An 18,324-nucleotide genomic window follows, 5' to 3' on the forward strand; every position below is an offset into this window, starting at 1 on the left:
CGCGGACAGAGCCAAGTAAGAGTGAAATAAAAAATGAATCAAGAGAAGCCTGTGTGTAAAGAAGCAAAGTGGGAAAATGAAAATTTTAATGCAAATAAGTATCTGTGCCAGTCTACTTTTTAGAGACTGTTCTGTTTCAATGGAAGTTCAGTTAGCAGAAAACCAGGGTTATTAAAACTAAGAAAAGGGAGTCATTCTTTGAAAGTAATATGAATTTAACTGATGGAAGAAACAGGTCCATGAACTGTAGCAAGTTTTATGAACACTAAATATAGTTTGAGATGTTTGAACTGCTCTTTTAACTCTTAAATATCTTGGTTTCTACTGTACACTTGTAAATCATGACAGCTCTCCATTTATTAAATGTGTAACTTAGTAGATTTCTCCTACAATTGCAATGCTGATTTTTTTTAAAGTGTTCTGCATATTCATATTTCTTCCTATGTGATATGATTGACTAAAATCTTACCACTTAATGATGTGTCTCAAGAAATGTTGTGGCATCTCTTGACCTATTATGCAACAGTCCAGTAGTGTTAGCATATTTAGCTATGACATATCTGAGGTATTTCAGTATCTGCCTTTAGAACAGGCATGTAGCTGTAAATTAAATACGGTGTTTGGGTTGCATTTTAGACATCCACAGTGCTTTGTCTGAATTAATCAATCTGCTTATATGGCATGCTTAGTTACAGCCATGTTACTCTCTTTTATAGGTGTGGTAGGTGCAAAGCTATTAGGTAGTAGCCTACAAATTCAGACCAGTCATTGGAATACCATATGGAACCTGGATGGAGTGGTAAAGGTATTATACAAATGTATTGGGTATTTTTGTGTGGATGTATTGATTTTTGTTTAGTGGGTGGTTATTAGAAATGAAATTTGGAAAATAATACTGTGGATCTAGACAAATGATGTCCCAGGTGAGCGGTGCTGTTGTTAGGGCAGTGGCCTGCCTCCCACCTGAATCTGTATGGGTGCCAGGAGTCAGCAAACCAGGGGCTTAAAAGAATAAAAGAGTAATTGTCATTAGAAAGGCAAACTGTGAAACGAATGGCACCTTCTTTTCATAGCTGGCACTGGAGACTTCTCCCAGTGAAACCCCTCAGAAGACTGTCATGCTGGAAAACGTACAGCTCTGGGAGAGGGTAAGGAGAACCAGCTTCTCACCATAGTCCAGCACCTTGGAGGAGTTTGCAAGAGTCTATCACAGCCGGAGCTTGTACTCTCAGCCTGAGGTAAATAATAAAAGTTTTCTCCTGAACAGCCATCTTGCTGAGTACCTCTAAATCAGTTTTTGCAGTCATGCCTGTTAACAAGTTGACAGTCAGTCAGCTTAACTTAAAACAGAGAGTGCAAGCTTCACTGTCTTCAGTCCTGTGAAGCTGTTCTGGAAGAGATGGTGTCTGCTCCACCCTCCCTCCCTGGGGTACTGCAGCTCCCCATAGACCCCTAACTGATGGCTGAATGCCACAAGTTACACTTCTGAATGTGTCATTACTGCTGTTTTACTGTAGTGACTGATTTATTATGCAAGTCTGTGGTTGCACTGTAATCAAAAATCCATATGGCTTGAGGGAGACAGGATAGGATAACCAGCATTAGTGTAGGGTGGATTTGAACCCTTAGGTGTTGAGCTGTCACCAGAAATATTTGGCTTCCCTTTAATATACTACACAGTAGATTGCCTTCTTATTCAAAGCAAAAAAATGATATTGAATTAAAAGACCTTGTTGCATATTAATGAAACTCAAAAGACTTAAAAGAGGGGAACAAAAGGGCAGTCATATAGAATGTGATATCTGAAACAAGAGCCAAGTTAAAAAATGATTAGCTGTTAACTGGCCAAAGAAAACAAGTCTCTCTTAGACCTAACCTGCCTACTCCTCTCCTAAGGCTCATACACCAACACATGGGAGCTCTACTGTGGAAATTTACATTTAATTCTGTTTGTTTTACTTGGCAATTGTATTCCTCCAACCTTATTGATGTCAGCATTCACTATTTTAATGCTGCATCTCAATAAAAGATATCTAAGAGCACAGTCAATCAGTCCTGCAAAATATTACAAATATTACTTCCACTTAATGATGTGTGGCATTATTCCCAGTGAGTGGCCCAGAAGAAAAGGTTCCTTTGGAATATACTTGACCCATGAAGATCTAATTTCATGTCTCCACAATACATACAGGAAAAATGTACCAAATATCAGTCATTAACTGACTGATACAACTATAATCTTAATTCTTGATTTGGGATCCATTCATTAATGAACTTGTGCTAATACAGCATTTTTGTGTTTGCAATTTTTGGGCATAAAGTGACACATGATTTAGTTTTCTTAGAAAATAAGAATGGCCTTACAGCCCATGGGTCTATCTAGTCCAACATCCTGTCTGCAAAAGTGGAGCATTACAGACAAATCTGTCATGATTCCTGGATGTACAAAACAGCAATATCAAAAGCTGGCATAAAATCATTTTGCCAACCAAGGTAGTGAGCCAATGTTAGACACATATGGTACTGAGGAAAAAAGATTGACCTTACCAAGAGAGCAGGGGAGCTGACAGAAGATAAGGAGGAGCATATTTTCACCAGTAGGCAGAACTCCCAGCAGCACAGGATCCCTAGTTTGCGCCTCATCAGGCAGAAGGATGGCAAGGATGGCAGAAACAACAAGATCATGGCCAGTGGGGTAGACAATAAATTGCATGAAGCGTTCAAGTAGCTGGAGAAAATCCAAGAGTGTTGAGAACATTATTACTTCAGGAACTATATCACTGAACGTCAGTGTGTCCAACAGAGACCTGTTGGAAAAAAAGTATCAGGGAAGAACAAGAACAGAGCAAGAATATATGATACTTCTGCCATGTACTCTCCTGTGTTTCAGCTATTTTTAGTTCAGGGGATTTCCTGAACCCGTGGTGGTTTGTCTGTAGAGGAACCCTAATGGATTTATTTTCCAGGTACTTGTTCATACTTGTCACAAACTTACATAAATTTCTTGCATCCATGATGTCCTTTAAAAATGAGTTTCATTACTGCCTGTTGCATGAAGAAAACCTACACTTTTGAACCTGGCTTTTTGTATCTTTGTTTGTTTATGCCTGGTTCTTGTGTTGAAAGAGACCGCAAACAGTCATTCTTTATCTAACTCCTTTATGTCATTAATTATTTTGCAGCCTTCTCCTCTTTATCCATTCTGAAGATTCCCAGTCCTCCTAGTAATTTGTTATGTGAAAGCTCTTACAAATCTTTAATCATCCTTGTCACCTTTCTTAGAATATTTGCCAGTTCTAACATACCTTTCTTAAGATGAGGTGACCAGAGCTGCACACAGTATTTAGGGTGTGGATGAGTCGTATATTTATATGGTAGCAAAAAGATATTTCTTGTTTTGTTCTCTATTCGTTCCTGATTCCTCTTTCTTAGGCTTTTCTATGGGAATTTCTTCTAAAAGAAATGTTGTTTGAGTGTTTTGCAGAGAAGAAAGTGAGAAAACTGGTGAGTATTTCGGGCCTATTTTGAAAAGCTTGGAGCATAAGACTTAGATACCCTTATTAGCTATGTATTCTTCAGAAACCACATAGCTTGCTTTCTAGAGTATGTAATTTATCTGGAATCCTGGGTCCAGTTTTCAGGCAGGCATCTGTACTTGAGTAGGTGTATTTCCAAGGTCTGTTCATTGATATATACAAATCTTTTAACAAAATGATCTTCACTTTCAGCTCAATTGGTTTCTCCCTTAAAGAAATGTCATATACATTTTAAACCTCTAGCATTAAATAGAAGTCTTATGTAGAATGTAGACATTATGCTTGGGAAACCTGTGTACTTAATATTAGCTAACATGTGCCTTATGCAGCTCTTTTAACTCCCTCTTGTAATGGAAAAAAAAAAAAAAAGACAAAATTTTCTTTTAACATGTTCATTATATTCCACGGGATGTTTGGGAATAGGAAAACACTATATTATTCTAATTAAGTCTATAGGTTTTCTTCCATAATCTCTTTGCTGCTACTGGGCCCTCATGGTGAAATCTTGTCTGTTCCCACTTCCTATGTCTTTTTATGTTCTTTTTTCTTGTCCCCATTTCTCTCAGACAGACCTAATTTTTATCATGTTATTTGCTTAAATTAAATTGTCTTCACAATGACTGCTGTCATTTCTTCAGAGCATAAACATTCAAGCCAGGTTTACCTAGTTAGCTTATTTAAGAGTAGTAGTTTATAGATGGAGTAAGGAGTTTGTCAGGCTAATTTATTGAATTTCCACAGCGAATAACAGTTTTGACTAGACCTTGACCAACCCTCAGCAAGCCAATTTAGGACTGGTTTGGGGTATGTCTATATTATTCTGTGAATGTATACTTGGATAGATTTTCTGTAGCTCTTTCAAAGTCTGGCCTCTGTTTTATAGAGTTCACATTTTTTTCAGTTGTGAAAACAGAAGAAAATGAACTAGTATTTACCTTGCTCCTTCACATGCCAAACATTTCAAGTTGAAATAGTTTCTGTATTGTCATGACTCATTCAGTCAGAGAAACTTAATGTACTTTACTCAGTTGAATGTTTTAACCATCATAATACTTTTGTGAACTAGTTAAGTGTTATTAACCCCATTTTACAGCTGAAAAACACAGAGATAAGAGAGATAGAAACCACACTTTCAAAATTGACCTTTAAAACACATAAGTGCAAAAATTCAAGAGCCACTTTTTGAATTTGGATGTTAGTCATTTTGCCAGTGTCACCTAGGAAATTTAGCAATTTGGGTAATGCATCTTCTGAATCTTGCTTTTCAATTTTATTTGCACCTTAAACATATTATTTCAAAATGAAAATAAATGTAGACTTTACCTCACTGACAGTCAGATCTACCAAGAATAAATAATGCAATACTGACTTCATCGTGCTAGTAAGTGCTACGCTCCAGCCGTTTATTTAATAGTGATGTTATTTATAGAAAGCTCCTTCATGTGATGTTGTTGCCAATAACACAGATGTCCCTTGAATGCACTCTATTTTAAATAAAGGTGAAAGGCTAAGAAAAATATAAAAGAACCCACCTTTAATATTTGAATTCAACAATAACAAGCAGGGTGTGGCCACCCTGAAACTGTGGCTTGTCGGATGCTTGGGAGAAGGGAAGGGTGGGAAAGCTCCCTGCTTACCAGTTCCACAGTCTCGTTAGTAAAAACACATCTGACACAGTGATTGTGGCCTGAAAGATACAGTGAGAATGGGTGGTGCTTTCAGTTATTGCAATGAATAAAGTGTCTTGCTAGTACTTGGAATGTAGCCATGGAATAAGCAGTTTTACTGGCATTAATGTACTTTAATATTTGAGAAGTTGTGAATGAAAACTCAAGAACTGTCGCCTGCATGTTTAAAAAAAAAAAAGGTTACCTTCTTTAGACTGCTTTTTTCCCCCCAAGGAGGCTGTGAGGCTCTTCACATAAAGATTATCCTGGAAGTTTCTTCTTCATGCTCAATTTGCTGTACTTAAACCAGACACGGTGATATTTTCAGTGTTTAAAATGAGACTTACAGGCTGCTGTTTACAGCAAATGCTGTTTCTCCCATTTGACAGTGGTTTGATAGTAAATTAAATTCACAGGAACGTGGGTAGGTCAGAGACAGAAAAATGCACATTTTATATATGGATAATCGTCCCTGGAATAACATGAAGTTTTTTTTGTTTGGTTTTTTTTTGATGTTTTGGAGGCGGGTTGTTTGGATTTTTGTTGTTTGGTTTTGTTGTTTTGGTTTTTTTTTTATTAGAAAGTAACAATATGAAGTTTCTGTGAACTGAAATTTTAAGGCTTAAATAATATGTATTTACCTGAAATCATCTTAGTATAAGCTAGAGGCATCCTAGCCCTGGAAAAAAAATCACATATACTTCCACCCAGAATAGACTTCCAGTAACCCACAGTGACCCAGAACTTGCTCTCCAACATATGAGGTCACCTGGAACAGGCACTTGATTTTCTGAATTCTCCTTTTATTGGGGTTTATTCATTTAGTTCTGATTCAAGAGGAGTTAGAACCTAAGAAAAAAATATTAGCTTGGTATAAAATCACAGTCAATGTGCTTTACTATTCCAGAAGACTCTACCAAGTAACTTCCACTCTGTCTTATCTAGCTAAGAAGAATTTTATTCTGAGAAAAGGGAGTATTTTTCAGAGTGTGTAGCATGGTTGAGCGTTTGCCAAAAAACAGACTGTTCACTCCTCCAAAAATGATACAAGCAGGTTGTAGTGAGCCTAGTATGTAAGTCTAGTATCTAGACAGATTTTGTCTGGGCTCAGTCAGCACATGGAAGAAATGTTTCATCTCATTTCTTCACAAGCTGAACCCACAAAGCCCTTTCATTTATTTTTCCTGACGTGTTGTTGTGTTGTTCAATACTGCATGTAGTTTCCCCTGACTGGAACAAGCTGGTAGGGCTGAGAAAACTCTTTCATTTTCACAGTTACAAGGAAAAATGAGATCATAAAAGAGAAAGTTAACTACCAAATAATGATTGGGGTCCCTGTACAGCAACGTCAAGCACACCTGAAGTAAATGACTTTGTTAAGGTCTGCTACCCAGATACTATGCAGCTATTTCTGTTGCTTTCTATACCTTGCACAGGTACTGGGAAGAAAGAAGAAAAAAAAAAAAGGCCTCCTACAATAAATTCTCACCTAGTCTTGGGCTGTCAACTTGAGAAAACTAGCAATGCTGCTAATGGCACAAATAACACTACTTCCTCAGCTGAGTTGTCTTCTAATCAATCCAGGAAAAGATCAAACCACTTTCCAGAGATAAGCAACACTAAGAAACTTTCAGGGAAGCTAAATATTACAACTTTTTGATCCTGCAGCTCCAATAGGAAAAAAAAAATCTGCACCCAGCTTAGAGAAGTTTATAGTGGTTCTGGACTGAATGGTAAGTGCAGGAGTATAAAACCTATTGCAATCTTAGACAGGAGCCAAGCTTTACTTGAACAAGAACAGACCTGTTTCAGAGTTTTATGTTAGTGGAACTATGAAGGTAAAAGGAGAACAAGTTGCATTTCAAAGACATTCAAAAAGTGCAAAAAGCTTGACTTACCACTATTTTTTTGTCTCTCTGGTTTTCTTCAACCTGGCACCCATGTTAGCAGCTAGGAATCAAGCAAACTTTTTTTTACATTGATCCAGCAAATGTTTGCTTGTCAGTTTGTTCAAATTGCTCCATAAGCAGCACCTGAGAAAAGAAGTAGGGACACATCTGAACCAAAAAGTAAATCAATGATGGGAAAGTTCCGGAAATGCAATGATGACAGAGGATCCTGAGAAAACGAGAGCAGAAAACCTGCCAGCAGAAGCAAGTCCATCATAAATGTGGGACCACAGAGGCTCCCCCTTCCAATAGAGTCTACTTTGAAGGTGTTAGCAAATAATTTATTTTAAGACTATAGCTCTTATTCTTGTCAAGGACTAACTGCAAAGCAATCACAGTTCCCCTGAATTTACAGCTAGCAAATCAAAGATCTTTTCAAATACATCTTATCAGAACTGGGACTGCTGCTTGCTTGCGACTGACTCAGATGAGTGGCATGGAATTACACATCAGATCTTATGTCTTCTGTCATCTTTTGTGAACCAAGATGTCTGCAGATGCTTAGGTGCCTGGGCCTCAAAATTAATTTCGACAAACAAGAGTGCCAGTAAAATCTGACCACTTAAATTATCCTAGAAAATTAATGCAAAGGGGAGAGGAGATGAGTAATCTCTGATAACTGAAATCTAAACTATCGTTAATCAACCATGAGTTAGCTGTGAGTCACAGCACATCAAGGGTGCAACCATGGGCCTCAGGAGATCTAAGCTTAGTTTCCTGCTCTACCACAGGTTTCACTCTCTGAAGCTGGGCAAGTAGTTTAATCACTTTTGGCCATCTCCAACATGGGCCTGATAACCTCCAACTTTTTGGCTCTGTTGTCTCTCCAGACTAAAGGCTCCTAAAAGGTGGCGATCTGTCACTACAGTGCCTAAGCTCTGTACAGCCTGGTTAGACGTGGGGCGCCTTGCACACTGGCATCTGGCAAACACCATGACACAGTTCATAAATAATTATATTTTACAATAGCCCTTTTCTTCAGTTCCCAAGGAGAAGACATAACATATTGTGTTAAAGGAACAGCTCTCATATGGTAATATTAAAAATGTTCTGAACTGCTCTCTAGTCACCCCAGAAGTCAGATGAAGTTGTAAAATCCCTTTCAGCAAGTCGGTGTGATTTTAACATAAGTTCAGGTCTGAGCTTGGAAATGCTTCCTCGGAAGAGATTTCCTTTGAATAACTACATTACAAAATGAACTTCTCAAAATGTTCATGGATCTTTCAGGGTTTCAGGTTTTGTTCCAGTATTTATCAATGCCTTTTGGCTTTCTAGAGCCTTTCTAGCTTGAATTCATAATTTGAGAGGGGAAGAAAAATTCAGCTATTGCAAGTACATTAATGCAAGGTGATTTATTGCATGTGCACTGCAAAAATGACAGCAAGGACTCTCTGAACTGTCCAAGCACAGAGAGCTGTTTCTGTCAAATACTTATGGTATGACTGGACAGATACTCAAACTGAGATCTTTGTTTAGTAAATATTGAATATTCCCTAGTCCTTTATATCCTGTCGTCATTTCCTTTGTACAGCTTGCAGCTGTAGTTTCAAGCCAATGTACAAAATTCATTGGTTAGGCAGAGTTTCATAAGTGTGTTTAACTATGTAACAGAGATCTTTGCTGATGTTTTTTCCTCTCAAAACTCCTTCCTGGAGTTCTGTAGCCTGCATCCAAACTAGCCTACACCGACATCTTCTGTGTATGTTGTAAACAGTAGAATCATTCGTTATCCATTTAAGAAGGATGAATATACTGTAATACACATATAAATTTATAAATACAAATATATGCATATATGTATAAATATATATAAAAAAGTAGGGAACTTGGCTGCCATTTAGTCAGTTTGTGGTTTTGGAAAACCACAGGCTCTAGGGCGGAGATAGCCATTGTATTACATTAGCTATTTTCTCACAGTTTAAGAAGCAGCAGCTCAAAACACTGTGGTCCAGACAGTAAAGCAGTTTCTCGATGTAGACCCATGTGTCTCACCAGGCCTCTGAAAAGAAGTGGGTGGAAGGGGTTGCTGGCTAATTCATGAGCAGTCACAGGGCTCTGTGTGTTGGGCAGGAATGGGAAAAGGGGGAAATTGTGTAGTGGTGAAGCTTTGTGATAAGGAACATACACTGAACTGTGTGAAACGAGTGGAGGGTAGGAGGACTATTTACCCTGGGTCTTCACAGGACTTGCTTTACGGTAATGTCTATGTATGTATTGGTTTTCAGTGCAAAGAGTGAAACCAGCAATATTGCAGGGTATTTTTGTCAGTTTTGAGTTGCGGGCAGAGGACATGAGGTTTGGATTGAAATTTTCCTTTTTTTCCCTCCCAGTTAATATTGAAATAGATTTTTGTGGTGGTGTTAATTTTTTTCTGTTATATTGTCATCCTCCTGTATGTTTCTGCTCTCTTGAGTTGAATGTGCAAGTGATTAACACCAAGACAGAGTTAATTAATTAAATAGTAAACATCTATGTTAGGGCTGCTGCCCCTCTCAATTTTCACTCTCTTTTTCAGCTCTGCTGGAGCTGTGTAGGGCTAGACAGGAGAGGAGTTTGGATGTTAACATCTCTAAGATAGGAAATGTATTGAAACGGTAAGCACCAGCCAAGTATGCCATTGAACAATTCTTACAAGGTAGCATGTGGCCTAGAGGTGGAAGACAAGCCATTATTTTCACTTTTTCCGCCTTGTAGAATTTATATGTGCTTCAAAGCCACAGGGTGAAGCTTGCAAATTTTTGAAATATTTAAACTCAGCATCTCCTGGGAGTTGTTCTATAAATGATGCCAGAAAGGCTACTGAAAAAAAAAACAAAGTAAAAAAACAAACAAACAAACAAAAAAAACCCCAAAAACTTAGGTGAGGTAAAATTCACACCCAATTCTCTGGAAAGACTCCCAGCCTAAGTGTAGCAGTCCTGAATGGTTAGTGCCCAGCTGGCAGCATCCTGGTTTCCACCCTTACCAACTTAGATTGTTGTGATCCTTTCAGAGATGTTTTTTTCCAGTGTTAAGACAATGGAACAGCACAAGCTTTCACAAATATGGAAGGCAGAGCCTCTGTCTGAAATTAAAATTATTCTTTTGACAGAGTAGCAGAAGAAAGATGATAAATAAAATTATCATACCAAGGGAAGCAATACATTTGCAGTGTCCAGGGTATCAAACCAATGATTAGCTCATTCAGTTTCAAATTAACTTCATTAGATTTTGTAAATGTAAAACCTCTTTTGAAAAATTACTTCAAAACTGAACATTACTCCAAAGAAATGGCTGGAATTTGACCTCTTTCTAATAGATTTAATTTTTTCCCCTTTTACTTTAATCCATCATGATGTCACTAATAAATACAATAATCTGTGTCTTCTGCCAAAATACTTCATAAAATGTTATCTGTCTTCCAGGGGAAGTGAGGAGGGGAGTTCTCTTTGTTTAAAAATGAAGTGAATTAATAAAATAAAGCTTATATAGAACATGTATTTTATGATTAAACAATCTTAGAGGCCATGTTAAGAATTAAGAATTGTTTTATTGGTCTTTCATGCAAAATTGTTCTTGCCAATTCATTTACACTGCTAATTATCTTGCAGAAATAAAACTGCTTCATGAAGGCTCAGATCCTGGATCACAGCCTGCAGCTTCACAGTCATATCTGCTTGTGGGAATTTTAACACAATATTCCCCCAGGTGCTACAATTGGGTCAGCAGCTCTCCTGGGAGCTCAAACACAGACGTGGCTCTGTGGGAGTTGGACAGCTTTAGCACTGCTCACAGCAGACGCCATCCGGGGTACAGGAAGGGAATATCTATTCATTTTCTCCAGGCAGTTTATGGAGTAGAAGCAGATCTGTGTAATGGCTTTTCTGCTCCATAGTTCCCCAAGGCTGTTGTTCAGCTGGAAGCAAGGGTTTGTTAGTCAGCAGTCTGTCTCTGTCCTTAAGGTGTCAGTACCTTGTATGTTATCTGGGCGATAAAACTGTAAAATTTTTGCATTCGGCTTCATGATATGTGGTGGTGAACATACTTCACTGCCATTTTCAAAATAAAATGTTGTCAGTGTAGCAAGAAGGGTAGCTCTAACAGCAAAGAATTTGAGGAGTAATTTTTTCTTTCTTTTATTAAGACACTGTAGATTGAGCATTTTCTGTGTTTTCTGGCTCTCCCACCAATTTCAGCTGCACTAGCAGGGTTGTATTTAGTTTGCAAGGTTCAAGGTTAGACTGAGCTTGAGCTCAGACCATGGTCAAGAAATGTAAACATGTAAAAGGCATGTGATATGAACACATTTGGGAAATGCCATATTGCCTCCTCCCCATTGTTGCTAGCAAAAGGCCACTGGTATTTTTTGTGGTGAATCCTCTAGGAGAGAACAGATAAGCATCGAGACAAAACTGCAGCATAGCAAGGCTCAAGCTCAGATGAGAGTTTATCCCTCGTCTGAAAGCCTCAACTGGGCAAACCTTATATGCGGCTGGTGTTTGCAGACTTACTGTTTCTGCCTGTCTTTTGTGAATCATGGAAAGAAACATCATCTCAGTTCACTCAGAGATGTGTCTAGGCTGCTTTAACATGTTTATAGTGGCTCTTGGGGTATGTCTGCATTTCATAGTAGAGATACCTGCCCTGGCTACACGCAAGTTTTCTCCAGAGCCAGAAGCAATACAGCTGTGTCACTGGTGCTTTGCATGGGACTAATTGTCATGTGCTGATATGTCTGTGTGGCCATGCTCTGGGCAGTACAGTCCTACTGCCTTGTTCAGGCAAATGGGGGTAACTCCCAAACAGTTCTGCCTTGTGGAGCATGAAGCTTTGCTGTCCTCATGCATTCTTAGGATTTCTCCTAACTTCAGTTTCTGCAAATGCTTCAGCTAATTGTTGCCTTTCATTTCAACAGGAGACAAACTCTCCCACCAGAGAAATCAGCCCTCACTGTTGCTAGCGGTGCTGAACTATGGTCATGCAGTGGAAGAGTTAGGGATCTCCCAATAACTCAGTTTCCGATAAAAGAGACTAACATCCTACAGTCAGGTATGGTGCAATGCTCACATTCTTGCTCTAGAGGTCCTATTCTGAAAGCCCAAAAAGCCCAGCATCACACAGGATTGCCCTGGATGTCCCAGCATTTACTGGGAATGGCTGCTCTCCGTCCTTTTCTCCCCAGGTACCCTACTAACCCAGACCTTCTCTCCTTTCCGCCTTACAACTTCCCAGACAGCATCTGCTCTCCGCCAATAGTGTGTTGTATGGGCTCTAAAAAGGGAAAGAGATAAATGTTGCAAATCTAATAGAAGTACAAAATTCACAGGACTATTTTTTTTGTACATCTTCCACTGAATTCAGCTTCAGCTGTATTGCAGTGCCCAATTTCCATAGCTGACAGGCTTATTTAAGGGACTCAGTTCCACAACCAAGTCTCCTATGCAGCATGTGACTGACTGGATGGTACCCCGACATATAAATTTTCCTTTGAAGATCTAGACACCCATCTCTAATTCTAAAAGTTTAAATTTAGTTTGCTATTTTTGATTTGGTTTCTCTGGCCTGAAAATTCCCCTGGTAAAAACAGTGTTTCCTCTTATCTCCTTTCCTGCTTCCTCAAGTGTAGTGGGCACCACACACAGGTGGGGATGGGGGAAGGAAGGAAGAGAGAAGAAACTTGTTAAATTGGCTTCACTAAGTTCTTTTGGAGGATACACCTTCCTTCCCTCTATGCCTGGCTTTCTCTCCCTCTTTCTCTATCTTTGCCTACCTGAGCAGTCCCACCTGTCACTTGCAGATCATATTTCTTGTAATCAGCTCTTCACATCCTGTGTGTACAGATGTATATATATCATGTTAACAGAGCAAAGTCTTCAGTCTTTGTCTTGTACACCTTTTCACCAATACAGAGAAAAGTGTACTTGTACTACTGGAGCATGCAGGACACAGAAAATGAGCAGCACGTCAGGTTAAACCAATTACAGTTCTGAATCATAAGGATGATGTGTTAACGGCGCTTTTCAAGCAAGTGACTTAGCCTCTGACTGCTCGTGGGGATGCTGGGTGGTATAATGATAGAATTTTCACATGACCAGAATTTCATTACATCATTTGTTACTATATAGAATATCACAAGGGAGTTCTACTTTCTTTAACATAGTAACAATGAACAGCTGGCTGCATTACAGTCCTCTGTGTCAACAAGGATACAGTCAAAATATATTAGTCTAGTTTAAAACATTCAAATTACATTTTTGTAGGTTGGCCAGTATGCACCATGAATGAACAAAACAAGGAAAAGACAACTCAATAGTGGAAATAGAATGTCAAACATAATGACAGCCTGAGCACTATGCAGAAGAAATTCTGGCATGAAAGGTGTTAGAGGGATTTAACCTATTTAAGGGGCATAGATTATAAAGATATCTAGTTTCCAAGACTGCTCTGTTGCCTAACAGCACTTTAGCCAAGAGTTATATATGATGCAATGTTTATGTCACTATTCTGATAAAATTATGATTTTACTTGCCTGAAAATTCCAGTGTTAAGAATGTCAGCTATCAGCTCCTTTTGTGCCTCTGTGAGTTTAGTAGGGACGTTTGATCATTCCCAGCTACTGGCACTGCCTGTGCTATTAGGGTTGTTCTGCACCACCTCTCCTCCCTTCCCCTCCAGCCGTATCAGAAAGCACCCTTGCTGCTGCAGCGAGGTCACTAGACTTCTCTGCCAATTTCGATATGTATAATATAGAGGAGTCTAGAACCATCTGCACACTAGCACTGTGTGATGTGTCACAGAAGCTGGTACGTGCAGTTATGGCCTCTGTAATGGCTAACAGACTATGCTACATTAGCCTCTTCTTTCTCATTCACTCCTCTGTGGCCTTCATCAAGTTCCCTAATTTTTCTGAGTCTCAGCTCACCAAATAGAGAATTAGGTTTAAGCATGATTTACTCATGTGTTTTGACAGATGGACAGAGTTCTGTAATCTATTCTATAGCATAGAAATATAAATACTCTACACAAACTTCTATTCTCGCGGTATTTTTAGTGAAGTTTACTGAAGTATATACAGTGTTATACAAGTTAATAATAGGAAGAAGGGGACTTAGATGTCACTTCTTGCCAGTTTGTGGTATTACCCACAGACCTTTTCAGACTGCTTTGCAAATGTAGTTTTACAAGCTGAAAAGGACATTGTGTTCCCACAGTTGCTATAAAAGATCTTTCTGTGATATTAAAACATGGGATTGACAGGAAGCTTACTCTGATGATTGGCCTGATTTTTTTCTCCTAACTATGTTTATTTATACCTTGGCATTTGTATTTCTCTAATAGTCAATAGAATAACACTGTCATTAGCTATTCTTGCCATTAGGCACAACTAAACATATTCAGCACGTCCAGTCTTACAGTAGCTGATTTCTCTGGGCATCAGTTATTTGCATTGCTTTTCTCGGCTATATCTCCAGCTCACCTGTTATTCTGCTTTGCAGACAGATGGCCAGAACGAAGTAAGGGTTTCCAGAACTGGCCTTACAAACCATTGAATGAACAACCAGTTGGGGTTTTGTTACACAGTTAAATGTAACTTAGTCATACTCAAATGCCCAGATGAAAGGGGATTCAAAATTGGGAAGGGAAAAAAAGAAAAGCAAGATGCAACAATAGCCTTGGGGTATCAGCTTCTAAGAAAGTTTTCAACAAGACGTCCCAATTTAAGGTTGAACAATTAGAAAAAGGATGAATGATATAATACAGATTTATTTTTTTTTCCCCTTGAGAAACAGTTTTCTGATCTGTGAAAGACACTGAGGGGGAAACGCTCTCCTCGGCCCCAGCTGAAGTGAAACAAAATTCATTTTTACAGTTCCTCTGAAACAAATATAAACAGACCGACATTATCTCACATCTTGCAGTCACTGATGGGGAAAGTGAGGACTGAAGGTGGTAAGTGTGGGTGAAATCTGCCTAGTGCAGAGACTGTCTGCTGCTTGGGTCCACAACTGACAAACGTACTCCTGGAAATGGACTGGAAAACACAAAATGCAAAGGTCCTGCCGACCTTCAGCAAGAAAACCACATTCCTGCCTTTCAAGCAAGAGACTTTGAAACACAAAGCTGCTATTCTTAAACACAGCTCCTAGTGGAGAGGTGTTAAAATGGTTTATTTGGCTAACACAAACATGACTAGAATCTGTGTGAAGGAAGGTGCCTACTACCTGCGGCATCCCAGCTGAGGAGGCAGAGAGTAGGAAATGCATGCGATGCCTGCTAAAGGAGGGAAGAATAAGTTGACGCTGCTGGGCCTCTTGATTGGAACAAGTGAATTAGAATAAGAGATGTAGTATTTCATGTTGGCTCAAACATTTCAAATGACAAACACACAGAGGCCACAAATGTAATAAAATTTTATTGTCTTCAGAATAATGGAGAGAGAGATTTATTATGGTTTTTGTGTGACAGCAAATGATGTAATTAAGACTGCACTATAATAACAACTGTGACGAGCTATTTTTAAGGTCCTCAAACTCTTTGACAAATTCTCCATTTAAGCTTCTTGCTTCCTGTAACAGGTGACTAAAAAAAAATCATATTCACAAGCCCTTATTATGCTTGTTAAAAAAAAGAACTGTAGAAAATTAAATAAAACACTTATCCTGACTCCAATTGCATAATTTAACAAAAATAGGTTAAGAAGCACCACAGTAGGGCTCAATGGAAAAAAGTAGCTCATATGTAGCAATTTCTATGCCTAATTTGTTTGGATGAAGGATAGCTTAACACATTTTTTTCCTAAAATTATGCATCCTAGATATCCCTAAATGCTCCAGCACTGAAGAGCTAACATGTGTGTTGCTAGATAATTCCCTTTTTAACAATTTAGCATTGCCGTTATATTAAGGCTTTGATGTAGCATATCACTTAAAAAAGTCACTCTTCAGTATTTGCCTAAGTGAACATTTTTCTATATAGGGTTGAGTTAGGCACGTGCTTAATTGATGTGTTGAGGCAGTGCCTGAGACAGTTTATCTATCCACAGTTTTCCTGTAAAATGCAGTGCCACAATGGACATTTCGGTCTGGGGCATTCTGGTGCGCAGCAAGAGTTGATACCCGGTGGGCTCTCCTATCTGCTGGGAGGATATGTAGCAGTTAGAGGTGTAGTGCTAAATAGCCTGCAAGTAAACATATAACAAACCAGACTGTCTTTAGCCTTCATGTTTTCATTATAGTTATTTTCCAGACACCAAAAGTTTAGTTTATTTTTTGAAAGAGACACCACAAGTATGAACTAGAGCATAACTTTTTATTATTTGTCAATGTTACATGTTTCATTGCTGAAGAGCAGTATCAAAACTTTACACAGGATATTGAATTTAGTGCTGTTAAGGGAAAATGATCCACCTTCCCTACGCAGAAAGCATTACGTCATGAAGGGATGGAAACAAAGAGCTGTGAGGGACTGGGATAGGCAAACTTCCCTCCTTTCACAGGAAATGGGTGAAGCCTTGCTTGAAATTATTATTCAGACGTTTTGTGCTGCGAAGGAAATGTCTCCTGATAGCACAAGCAATTGGTTTCCTGTTGTGAACTAACAGTTTTGGCATAACCAAGAACTGACAGGAAGGGCAAATGATTTGGGGTCATTTGAAGAACTTGTTTTAATGAAAAGACCAGCCCAAGTAAGCAGGAAGAAATTTGGCCTGAAAAAAAAAATTTAAATTAAAAGGGGGAGGGAGGGAGAAAGGGGATCAGTTGCTGGTCACTACAGTATCTCTGTGGAAATAAATAAAAACAGAAAAACATCCCCATCAGATTTTAGCAGGGTTAGCAGAAAGCGGGGGACACACTGTTGTTGAGCAGGAAGTATCGTGGGGGGAGAAAGCCCTTTGTATCCTACCTCATTAAGGGCCTGATTCAACAAATATATATCCGGCTTCTACACTGAGGAAAACAATTTTTGGAAATTTTCACAGATGCAGAGTTGCTTTTTTTCATCCAGGACCTTTCAAGTGCTATTTTTCAACCACGGTGTATAAATAGCGCTGCCAGCAGGTCCCTGAAACCGCCACAGCGTTGGGCCACCTGACTGCTTGTCTTCCATTCGAAGCAAAAGCAAGCAAAAGGAAAAGCACACACAACATTTTCCTACCTCAGGCCTTCTACCCAGCCCACTGTGAGAGCAGAAAGGAGGTGGCTTCCTCTCATCTTTTCCTGAGGTCTCTGGGGATCTGTGCCACCTTCATGGGCCTGCTAATGCAGTGTTGGGACTGCCCTCACGCTTGCATCATTGTCTTAGTCATTTTGGCTCTTGCTCTTGAGGGGACTGTACAAAACTGGCCTGTGCCTTACGCCTGGTTATAGCTCCAGAGGCCATTTCGACCCTTTCTCCCAAAATACGTAGCGATGGCTCCACTGCAGGCGCCTGTGCCCTCCTTTGCTGGAGGTTGGCAAGGCACGGCAGGGAACACGCGCTGAAGCGCTCTGTCCTGCTGCAATGCGGGTACAGAGTTTCTTACAGGATTTCATTTTCAGGAGAAAAAAAGTAAATTTAAAAAATTTCTCTTCGGTGTTGCAGACTTCTTTTTAAGATGGCGGTGTAAGCTTCATTTTAAACATTCAAAATGTTTAAAGGCTATTTCTAAAATAAATGAAACCTGCTTGGATTTTTTGTGTTATGTACTTTTGACAGCAACCATTTTCACCCTTGCAAAGACTATTTTGATTGTATGGAAATTCAAGTTGTAGAAAACGGCTGCCTATTTCAGAAAACAAAACATGAAAGGAGTCACTTTGTGTTTGCCGATTCTTAAAAGGCCTTCCTTAAAGTGTTTTTTATGATGCCAAACCCACGACAGTTTGTACAAATGTGCCTGAATTTGTCTTTGGATTTAATTTAGATAGAATTTTTAAAACCATATACAACAACATTTCTGCTTTCTACTCTTAGAAAAACACAAACTTCAGTCACATTTGAATCATGCTTTTTTTTAAACATCTCCTTTTAAATATTTTTGTTTCCATTTAGGACTGCCAACATTACCATGGAAACCCCCAAAAATAAAGACTTTCCCAGCCTTGTGAGAGCACACCTGCAAGAGCAAGAATTGCCTGTCAAAAGCGACTCTCCTTCATTATTGGTGTCACCTAAGGACATTTTTTGTGGTCAGTATGATTTGTTATCTCAAAA

The 18,324-nt window shown here is 39.0% G+C and overlaps 1 long non-coding RNA gene across 1 annotated transcript; it reads left to right on the plus strand.

Moving 5' to 3' along the window:
* The first annotated feature begins 714 nt into the window (after positions 1-714).
* LOC126043751 (uncharacterized) lies at positions 715-18,261 on the plus strand. Its single transcript, XR_007507511.1, has 3 exons — positions 715-805; positions 1,074-1,238; positions 18,163-18,261. It is a non-coding gene; the product is annotated as an uncharacterized LOC126043751 (long non-coding RNA).
* Positions 18,262-18,324: the final 63 nt, after the last annotated feature.

Source organism: Accipiter gentilis, chromosome 10 (assembly GCF_929443795.1).
Source record: "Accipiter gentilis chromosome 10, bAccGen1.1, whole genome shotgun sequence".
NCBI classification, from domain to species: domain Eukaryota; kingdom Metazoa; phylum Chordata; class Aves; order Accipitriformes; family Accipitridae; genus Astur; species Astur gentilis.